We start from the raw sequence: 11459 nt of genomic DNA on the forward strand, positions 1-11459 counted from the left end.
CACCACTATCTGCCCCAAGCTCCAGGGGATGCAGTGGGAGCCCGGCTGGGCTCTGCCCTGGGGCCATCCTGCAGGGACAGCTGCAAACAGGGAGCATTTGGTTGTCACAAACAGCCAAGCCAGGGGTGGAGGGCAGCTGGTCCAGCCCGGACTGCACTGCTGTGTGCTGTGCTCTGGGCTCCCCGCAGAGGGGACTGCACTGGTGTGCCAGAGGAGACAAAGAAGCTTCAGCTTCAGCCTAACTGAGGTGGGTGGGTGGGCCGGGAAGAGTGGGGTGGCTCACGGGACTTCACAGAGCTCATCCTGCTGGAAGGATGAGGAAAAGGGAGTGGGAACTCAGCAGTGAGGAGAGCTGAGGGCAAGAGAGCAGCTCTGAATGACACTAAAATGCCACCAGACCTCTGAGGCATTGCTGCCCCTCAGCCAGTGACAGGATGAGTCCCTAAGCCTGGGGCTCAGTCTTCCCCATGGTGAGGAGCACCAAGGATGGCAATAGTGTGATGGAGACTGCAATCAGCTGGGAACTCACTGGGGGAAAATAGGGAGCAGTTGTGAAGGAAAATGCAGGTGGGGGACAGAACTGTTCAGAGAAGGGCTGAGCTACAGCTTGAGCAAGCTGAAAAATGTCATTTGGCATCACCCCAGATTGATTTCATTTCAGAAGGTATTGAACAAGTTTATTTTGGGGGGGTGTCATGTTTTCCCTTCGAGATGCGCCCTCTGCAAACTTGAGCTGCATTGCCAAAATGCTCAAGGCAAGTCTGCTGCAGGTCACACCGTTTCTTCTTTGGCTGATCCCGGCCCGGTGCTGAGCTCCAGCAGAGCCCTGGCAGAGCCCAGAGCAGCCTCAGCATCCGCAGAGCCCGGCTGCAAGGACAGAAACCAGAAACCGCCCGTCAGCTGAAGGCTCCTGTGCCCTTGTCCCAGCCGCCTGCGGTGCCCAGGCCATGCTGGTCGTGCTCAGAGCGGGGCCCAAAGCTGCCCATCATTGCTGCCTTTGGCAGCAGAGCAGGAGGGCAGGACACGTGCCCAGCCTGCAGCCAGCCAGGGGGAATCCACCTCCCCAGCAGCTGCCCAGAGCAGGATGCTCCTGTGCTGGCTGCCATCTCCCAAAAGCTCTTACACCACCCGTGCCAACAAGATGGGGACACACCTCACGCCATCCGCCGCGGGAATAAAAGCTGCTCCCAAACCACGTCCTCAGCCTTCTCCTTCATCCACTCCACAGCTGGTCACAAGCACTTCCCAGTCAAGACTGGACACCACCTAGAAGACTTCCTTTAGATAAACAATCATCAAATTAACAAAAAGAGATTACAGACAAAAAAGGGAAAAAAGGGAAAAGGTAAAAGATCCTATCTCTGTCAGAGGTTGAGGAAGCCCCCATGCCCTGCATGCTAGGGAAAAACCCACCCACCAGTGAGGGAAGCCCATGCTTTCACACTTCCCCCCCCTACACTGCCCCCCAAACTAATGGTGATCCCAAAGAAAACAAAGGGAGTGGAGCAGCCCAAGTCCTTCCTTGCCGGCAAAGCAAAGCAGCCGAGCACAGGTTCTGGAGTCCCACCTCCGCTCCCACCTTGGGGGTTGGTTTGTGTCGGGCTGGCTGCCCCAGCCCCAGCCCAGGGCATGGTGGGGGGTGGCGGCTGTTGGCAGGGCCAGGAGCTGACTCCCATTTCAGAACCACCGCAGCCCGTGCCCCCAGCCCTGCCACAAAGCAGCTTGGCAGCCCACTGAACAATCAGTTGCATCAGCCCCAGTAAAGGGGGGAACCTTTGGTTCCTGGCCAGGCTGTGCAATGCCCAAATCTGGGAGCATCCCCCTGTGTGTGAACTCATCTGCAAATTGGCTGTGGAGCCTGGCTTTGAAGAAGGTGCCAGAATTGAAGTCCATCACCTTCAATTGCTGGTGGCCAGGTTCAGGAAGAGGTTGTCATCCTTGTTGTCGTCCTCGCTGTCTCCAGCAGCAGCAGCCCCACCTGGTCCAGCTTCTCCAGGGGCTCCTTCTCCTTCCCTGGGGGTGAGACCAGGCTGTCAGTGTTCTGCCCAGGGCCCCAGCTTTCAGTGAACCAGCACAAGCCAAAACAACTCGCATGGCAGCCACCAGTGGTGGGCAGAGCAGCTCAGCTCCAGCACAAGGGCTGCCTGTGCCCACCTGATGACCCCTGTGCAGTGACACAGGCAGCACAAAAAAGTCTGGGTTTCTTTGCTTCTGATTGCCAAGGCATGTGTGCAGCTGGAACTAACCAGGGCCCTGCATCAAAATGAGCCTCTGGCTCTCTCCCTTCTTCTACTCCAGATGAATATCCTGCATCTAAGGATCACCAAAAAGGTCTTCTAATGAAGGCCTTTCCATGTCATCCACGGATACACAGCACCTGATGAGATCCTTGCACTCTGGGAAGAGAAACCAGAAACTGCCAGTCAGTTGGAGAAGGCCCCTGGCTGCTTTGCCCCATATTCCCATGCCCAGGCCATGCTGGATGTGCTCAGAGCTGGGCCTAAACTTTCCCATCAATTCCCTGCTTTGGAGGAGAGCAGGAGAGCAGGACATGTGCCACCTCCTCAGCAGCTGCCAGAGCAGGATGCTCACGAGCCAACTGCTGTCTCCCAGCACTGGTATTCCCCCTGTGCCCAGAGATGAGGATCCACCTTGAGAGAGCCGTTGTGGCAGCGGGAGCTGGCCCCAGCTGATGTTCCAGCCACTCCTGAAAGGGTGCTGCCTGCAGACCATCTGGTGCAGGAGCATGCCCAGGGACCAGATGGTAGCTGGCTCGCCATAGTACCAGCCAAAGTCGGTCCATTCTGGGGGGCTGTATGCTGGTGTTCCTATGGAATACAGATGGAGTTCATCAGGGGGATGCTGCTGCTCCCAGAGCCTGGCCCCAGCATCCCTGGGCATGTGGGGACTGCCCCAGTGGCACATGGTGTGACCCGCTGCCCTCCCACCAGGACCTGGGACTTGTGGGAAAAATTGCCATTGGAAAAGAAACCACTGGTGTAGGAAAAGGGCGGCAGAAGCCCTGGAAAGGCCTGACCAGAACAAGAAAAAACCCACTCAGAGCAGGAGGAAAACCATGCCTTCCTCCTCCCTGCCTGCATTGCCCCAAATAACATTATGAACACAAGACAAAGAAGGCCAGAGGAGCAGTCCAAGCCCTTTCTCACCTGCACACCAAACTGGCTGGTGCACAGGTTCTGACTCCACGCTCTCTGATACCCCCACCCACGGGTGTTTCTGTCGGGCTGGCTGCCCCAGCCCCAGTCCTGGGCAGAGTGGCTGGCAAAGGCTGCCAGCAGGGCTGGAAGCTGGGCCCCAACCCACCCCTGCTCAAAAGCAACTCACCTGAAGTCTCAGTGCCATGACTGGCAGCAAAAGGGAGAATCCCCACTGCCACACCCAGGTTGGGCTGTGAGATGTTGGGCCATGAGATGTCAGGAGCTGGGAGCACATCCTTGCGTGGGCTCACCTGCAAATTGAGTGTATGCCGTGTCTTGAAAGTAGGTGCCACAGCCAAAATTGATCAATTTGGCCTGCCCGGTGGCCAGGTCAACCAGGATGTTCTCTGGTTTGATGTCTCTGTGCAGGACCCCGCAGCTGGTGCAGTGCCGCATGGCCTCCAGCACCTGGCGGAACAGCTCCCGCGCCACCTCCTCGGACAGGAACCACCGTGCCCGAATGAAATGCTGGAGGTCCTGACACCGCTGCGGGCGCTCCAGCACCATCACGATTTCACTGGGGAGCTCAAGCCACTCCAGCAGCTGGACGACACCAGGGAAGCCAGTGGAGACCCTGTCCAGCAGCACGATCTCCAGCGGTGCGCTGGTGCCGTTGGGCTGTGGGAGGACCGCGATGCCGTCAGTGGGGCTGAGGCCATGCCAAGGGTGGGGAAGCCCTCACCCAGCCCGGGATGTTCTGCACCCTCCGCTGGCCCCACGCCCGCTCTCCCTCGAGGCGTCCTGGCGCCTTCCACCCTGCTGGGCCTTGGCTCGTCCCCGCCCGGCACGCCCCGGCTTCTCCCGCTGGCCCCCGCTCACTCACCAGCTCTCCCCAGTGCCGGACGCGGTTCCGTGGCACCCTTTTGATGGCCACCTGCAAGCCAAGGGGAGCAGCGGGCTGAGCTCGCTGCCCACGCTGCCCACGCTGCCCAGCCCCATGCTCTTCCTCCTCCGCCCTCCTCCGCCCTCCTCCTCCTCCTCCTGCACCGGCCGCCAGCCCCGTCGCTCACCGGTGCGCCATCCGAGAGCCGCGTCCCTGCGAAGACTCTTCCAAAGCCGCCGCGCCCCAGCAGCGAACCCAGCCGGTACTGCTCTTGGACGCCCTGCTGCGCCTTTCCTGCCGGCGAGACGTGGCTTTCAGTGCTCGGCCCGGGGCCAGCAAGGGCCCCTGAGCACCCCTCAACCGCCGCGGGCCGCGAATCCCCAGGCGTTCGCTCCTGGCAACGCGACAGCGGCAGCTCGGGGCCGGCGGCCACGCTGCCGAGCGGCGGAGCTCGGGCCGGGGAAGCCGCAGCGGAGGCAGCGGGAGCAGCCGCGCTGCGTGTGTCCTCCGCGGGGCACGGGAGGGGCTGGGGCCAGGGCCGGGCTCGGCACGGGCCGAGGCAAAGGGCGGCGATGCCGCCGCTGCCCCAGGCACTGATCCTTGTCCGGCACCGCCATCTCCAGGATAGCCAGAGCCCGGCGGAGGCGAGACCGCGGCGGGTGGCCCGGGGCCGGGGGCGGGGATGGGGCAGCCCCGCCTGGGGCCGGGGGCGGGCCGGGGGCATGGCCCGGCCCTGCAGGGGAGAGGGAGACTGTGAGAGGACGGGGACACCGGGACAGGGAGATCGGGAGAGGATGCGGGACTGCGGGAGAGGGAGAGGAAAAGCAGGAGGAAGTCGCCAAAAGTCGCTTTTTCTGCTGCTGCTGCCGCTGCTGCTGTTGCTGCTGCCGCTGCTGCCGTAGCAACTGAAGCCCCGGGGCCGTTTTTCCCTGGGTCCGTTTGTCCGTTGCCCGCTCAGCCCCACGCCGAGCCCTGCGCTCCCCGGGGGCAGCCCCGAGCCTGTCCAAATACGGGAACTTTGCCCACAGGAGCCAAGACCCAGAGTCTTGACTCCTGCACTGTGGCAGAGCAATCCCCTTGGTTGCTGCTGTGCATTGTCCCTGCTGAGGGTCAGACACTGTCAGAGCACGTTCCCTGAATGCAGAATTCGTACCTGGCCCAAGCACTGCACTTGTGTCTCCAGCATTGCTTTCCAAGAAAAACAGGGGAAGGCAAATTGTGTGTAGCTCATGGTATTTTACAGCATCTCCAACTTGCCAAATCATGGATCTTAGAGGTGAGATCCATTTGTAGTTCATGGGATGGAGAAGTAGTGCAAGATGGAAAAGGGGAGCATCAAAATCATTTGACAAGGACATCTTTGATTGCTTCTTTACATTTTCATTTCATTTCTTAAAAGCTCTTTCAGTTTTCCCAGAATCTTCTCCACAGTCCCGTCTGCTCTTTCCAAGAACACTTCCTGGAGAACGAGGTGCAGCTTCTGTCACAAGACGTGCCACCAACTGCAGCTTCCCTTGGCTTTCCACACCGTGTGTGCAGTAGGAGTCTTGCAGCAAAGCAGGACAAATATTTGAAGAACCTGGCAGCTTGTCTGTTCTTTTCCTTGTGGACTTGGGAGTTGTGCCCTTGGTAAGGTTTTCATTGTTACTGTTGTACCCTAAGAAAACAGGACGGGGTACCAGGGGAACCTACTGGGAGTCTGTTATCATCCACCCAGCCAGGAAGAAGAGGTGGACAACTTAATCTATAAGCAGCTGGAGAATGTTTCTGGATCACCAGGTTGATAAGAGGTTTTAATGAAAATTGGAAAAAAAATAGGAAAATACGAAATAAAAGGGGTTGTGGTTTTTAAATACCAACTGCTTTTATTAACAAAGACCAAATAAAAGAACTTTTTTCATTAAAAAAGCTTTTTTAAAAATAGATCTTTTTCCCCTCCCAAAAAAAAAAATACAATTCCAGCATATAGCTTTTGGGTTTTTTTTCCTGGGAAAACACTAGAACTCATCATTAGAATTTTAGCTCACAAAAAAACCCAAAAAGCCCAAAAAAAACCCAACAACAAAAACACCATACGAAGAAACCCACAACCAAAAAGTAAACTGAAATTAGCAGGACAAAGTGCACTTTTTAATTTTTTTCTGTAGAAAGTGAGGAAAAACGGGATTTTTCTATTGAAATTATTGAGGCGTTCATGAAAAATAAAAGATTCCAAAGGCGTTTGGATTTAAAAAAATTAAAAGGGCTTTTTTGCTAAAAATAATAAATCTGCAGCTGAGAGGTTGTTGGAGAAAATACAAAATGAGGGAAGAGGGGAATTTTCACACAAAAACAAGCCCAGGGATTCAGGATTTCATTTTATATGCTAAAAAGCCTGGTAATAACTACAAAATCCAGGAAAATTGGGGATTTTGTGTGGAAAACAGGGGGTTTGCTTACCACAAAAGGGAAGGAGGAGGAGCCACCAGATCCCATCTTGTGCCATCCCTGTGAAAAAACACTCAAAATCACTAAAAATCATTATTTTATGGGGAAAATCCATGTGAGCCCTGAGAGGTGTCTCCAAAAGCCTCAAATGACACCCAAATTACCCCAAAACACCTTTCAGTACCCCCAAATGCATTTTTCACCCCATGGAAATGTCTTGGGGATTATTTTGGCCCCCACTGACCCCAAATCCACTCCAAACATTCCAAACTCCATGAATTTTGTCCATAATTCCCCAAATTTGGATACAAATGGTTTTTCTTCCCAAATTGCCGCATTTTGGGTCAAGTGTTTTTTTTTCCTCAACCCCTCCCCTTGTGGTCAAAATGGAATTAAACAGCTGAGGCAACCATCACTCCCCCCATCCTCCCCACCCCCCCTGGCTTCAGGCCGCATCAGAGTCTCTATCTTCATCAGATTCACTTAAAAACCAGATTAATTTAAACCCAAATCACCAAGATTCCTGTCAAAATGAGGTTAAAATGCTGACACAGCCTTCCTGCCAAGCCATCCCCTTGATGCCACCACAATACACCATTTCCACCAAATCCACACTAAAATTTTACGGAAAGGATGATTTCTTCCCCAAATCCCACCAGTTTCGGTCAAAATGGCTGTTTTGTGCCAAACATCCCCCAAATTGGGATCAAAAATGGGGCTCAACATCCAGGAAAACACTTCATTCACCTGCTCCCACACAAACCCTCCCAAATGTTCAATTTGGCCTCAAAAAGGGGGAAAAAAATCACCAAATTTTGGGCATGAAGGCAAAAAATCTGAAATTTGGGGGAAAAGTGCACAAAAATGGCAAACTTCAGAGATTTGGGGGAAACGGGCAAAAAATAAAAAAAACTTGGGATGGGGGAAAAAATGTCTTTAAAGCCCAACATTTTGGAAGAAAAAGGGTTACTTGGGGATTCCCAAGAAGGATAAAATTATGAAACTTGCGGGGGAAAGGTAGCAAAAGCCATAAAACTGGGGAAGGGAAAGGGTTAAAAAATCTGAAATGTGGGCAGAAAAAAGCCTCAATTTCTGCCCTTCCCCAAACAATGAGGAAAACCAGGAAGAAACGGGGAATGAAGCCTCCCCACTCACCAGCCCCTTGGCTCTTCAATTCCTGGGATCCTGCAGACACAGAGTGTTTGTCCAAAATCACTCCTTTTATACCCAAAGAAAAACACCCAAGCCACAGCCAAACCCTGCAGATTTGGGCAGATTCAGCAGAATTTCAGGATGGGGGGGAGGGGCCAAAGGGTCATGACCCACAGCTCCAGAGATTCTGGGAACTGGCAGCTGGGTCCTGTCATGGATGGGACATGACAGGAATGGAACCCACCGTGAAAAGTGTGAGTGCCACAGGGACGTTGTGACAGGGGTGGAACCCACAGGGATTCACAACAGGTGTGGGACCCACGGCAATCATCCCAAATTCCCTGAACTCCCAGAATCACTGTCCCCATGGTACCCTCTGGCCCCATGACCCTGGGGGAAGGACAGACCAAACCCAGATGTTTTTTATCCAAAATTAATGACCCGAGTTCCAGAGGGGAATTCCAGGGAATGGGAAATTCTGGCCCAAATGACTGAAAAAGCTGAAGAAAATCAGCTGGAGCCAGGAGAGACGATGGCAAACAGGGAATTGAAGGGCTTTTGTCTTAAAATGAAGACGTAAAAATGAGGAATCCCTGAACCCCACAGAGATCCTCAAAATTGTCCAGAGACAGAGACCTCCCAACCTCCTTCAGGGACCCCCAAAACCACATGGGGATCCCCCAAAACTACCCGGGGACCCCCTCAGCCCTCTGAACTCCCCAAACCACAAGGTCCCCGCATGGAGATGGGAGTCCCTGGGGGCTGTTGGGGGTCCCTGGAAGGGTTTTGGGGTTCCTGACAAATGACACGGAGAAGGGAAATTTTCAGTTGCCCTGAAGGTGCCGGATGGAGCTTAAAGACTAACTGGCAAAAACGATAAAAGGATGTCAAGGTACGCACAGTGGATCACAAGCATAGCTGAAGCCAGTGGAGAAATAGGTAATGAGGAATGTAGTGGGGTTTTTGTCCTCATGTACCAAGAAGGAACAGTGCATGCCCAAGGAACACATTCAAGAAAAGGGCACCTGTCATATGGAAGCATTCCGTGAATATGACCACCAGAGACCCCCATTCGTGCTCCCTCCAGGACCATACCCTGTTGTGAATTCTCACCACACACATCAGATTAAAGGAGAAATCCTTCAGTCTGTCCTGCGCAGATAAAGAATGCCTGCTTCCTAACGCTTCAGATTGGGTTACAAAGTTTATTTTCCAGCCAATTTTGGTGTCATTCCCTTGGACGGGCTTATGGATCAATGGGGCGCTGAGAGAGTCCTGTCGGGGTTTGGGGGTCCCTGGGAGGGCTTGGTGTTTCCAGGGGAGATTTAGGGGGTCCATGGGGGAGATTGGGGGTCTCTGTCAGCGGGAACCCAGCTGCCACTTTAACCACCCCAAGGAACTCCCAAACCACACGGGGACCCTCCTCGACCGCCAAATGTCCTCTAGGACGCCCAGAAGCACACCAACCTCCCCCGACCATAAACCCCGACCAGGGGGTCCCGAACAACCTCTCTGGGACCCTCAAAACCACCCCAGTAACCCCCAAAACTCCCTGGGTATCTCTCGGCGCCCACAGACGCGCAGTCCCCGCCAGGGACCCCCACATACACCCCCAGGACTCTCTCGGTGCCTCCAGAGCCCCCGCAGCCCTCCGGGAGTCCCCAGAGCCCTCCCAGGGACCCGCCCCGCCCCCCCCCCGCGCTCGGCGCCACCGCTTCCCGCATTCCCCCGCCCCCGCCTCCCATTGGCCGCAGGGCCCGCCCGTCCCTGCCCTTAACCAATAAGTGCCCGAGCTCGGAGCACCGGGGCGAAACCGAAGGAGAGAGTGGGCGATGGAGTGGGTGAGGCCTGAGGGGTCCGCTGGGGGAGGGCTTGGGGGATACCAGAGCGGAATTTGGGGGGGTCAGGGGGGACCCCGCGTGACTCCCCGCATTCCCCCTCCAGAGGCTCAGCCTGGAGCAGCGAACGGAGCTTCTGGTGCAAAGGAGGTGGGAGAGCAGCCCGGCCTCAAGTGCCCCTCGGGATCCCCAAGTGCCCCCTGGGGACCCCAATCTGCTCCCCCATTCCCTGAGTGTTGTCCCGGACTCCAAGTGCTCCCCTTGCACCCAAATGCTACCCCCGACCCCTAAATGCCTCCCAGTTCCCTCCCTTGCCCCGTGTTCCCCAAGAGCGCCTCGGGGACCCCCAACAGCCGATCCCAGGTGATGCCCCGGATCCCCCATTCTGCCCATTAGTGCGTCCCGCAGCCCCTCACATTCCTCCCGAGACCACCAGCCCCGAGGGGGGGCAGGGCAGGGTCAGCATTTCGGGGGTCCTCGCCCCTCCCCCAACACTCTCCTTCCCCCCAGCCAGGCCCTGCTCAGGCCCCGCCTTCACGGGCCAGAGACGGCGAAGCTTCTGCTTGGCTCCGCCCCCTGCGCCTCCATCCTAGATGACCCCCTCGTCCAATGGCGCTTGAGGCGGTGCCGAGGGGAGGAGCCAGCTCTGGACACGCCCCTGATGGGCAGGGCCCTGCTGGGCTCCGCTGCTCCCCAGGATGCCCTGCCGGGAGTGCCACGGGAGAGGTCACGTGATCCCCCCGGGGCCTTGCATGGAGTGGTGCCCTTGGAGTCACGTGACCCCCCTGAGGTTCCATGGCCAATCACGAGACACTTCTGCAAGCACCAGGGGACGTCCTCACCCCAGGCTGCCTCCCAGGAACCCTGTAGGCAGGAGCCATGTTGGAGGTCACATGACACCCACGAGATCCTCTGGCCAATGAGGAGCAGCTCTCCGTATACCCTGCAGGGGGCACTACACTCACAGTCACGTGACTCCCACGAGGCCGCCTGGGAAATCAGCAGCAGTGTCTGTGCATCTCTGCACCAGAGGGCGCCACCCTGCGGGAAACAAGAGTCCCATGTCCCTTTGCGGCAGGAGCCATTCTGTGGGCCACATGATCGCCTCGGGGCTCTGCGGTGTGCCCTAGATTGGCAGGCATGTGACTCCCAGGGTGCCCTGCGGCCGGCAAGGTTGGCGCTTCCTGTGCCCCTGGGCCAGGGAGGGCGGGGCTTGAGGTCACGTGACCCCCTGATGCCCCACAACCAATCAGGAGCAGTGCTCGTGATGGCCTACAGGGGATGCCCTTGCAGCAGCCACTGGGTGAGGCACCAGAGGAGGAGGAGGAGGCCTTGTGGGCCATGGGGTCACTTGTGGGCAAGAGAGTCACTTGAGGGCAAGGGAGTCACTTGAGGGCTGGGGGCACTTGAGGGTCATGGGGCCACTTGAGGGCTGGGGGGCACTTGGGGGTCATGGGGTCACTTGTGGGCAAGGGAGTCACTTGAGGGCCGGGGGCACTTGGGGGTCATGGGGTCACTTGAGGGCTGGGGGGCACTTGGGGGTCATGGGGTCACTTGTGGGCAAGTGAGTCACTTGAGGGCTGGGGGCACTTGAGGGTCATGGGGTCACTTTTTAGCAAGGGAGTCACTTGAGGGCTGGGGGGCACTTGAGGGTCATGGGGTCACCTGCGGCAGGAGGGTGCTTGAGGTTCATGGGGTCACTTGAGGGCTAGTGGGCATTTGTGGGTCAGAGGGGTCACTGGTTGGGCTGGATGAACCCTTGCGGGCCAGAGGGGTCACTGCTGGGGCTGGAGGTGCCCTCATGGGCCACGGTGGCCAGTTGTGGATCAGGGGTCCCTTGAGGGGCTGAGGGGGCACTTGTAGGTTGGGGAGGCACTTCTGGCTCAGGAAATCCCGTGTGGAGCTGGGGGAACACTCGTGGAACTGCCACTCCCTGGGAAATGCAGGACCCCCAGCCCCTCTGCGTGACCCCCTCCTCTGGATGCTGCGATGCCACCGCCG

Source organism: Chamaea fasciata, unplaced genomic scaffold, assembly GCF_029207755.1.
Source record: "Chamaea fasciata isolate MVZ Bird 193981 ecotype frontalis unplaced genomic scaffold, bChaFas1.0.hap1 SCAF_29, whole genome shotgun sequence".
Taxonomy (NCBI): domain Eukaryota; kingdom Metazoa; phylum Chordata; class Aves; order Passeriformes; family Sylviidae; genus Chamaea; species Chamaea fasciata.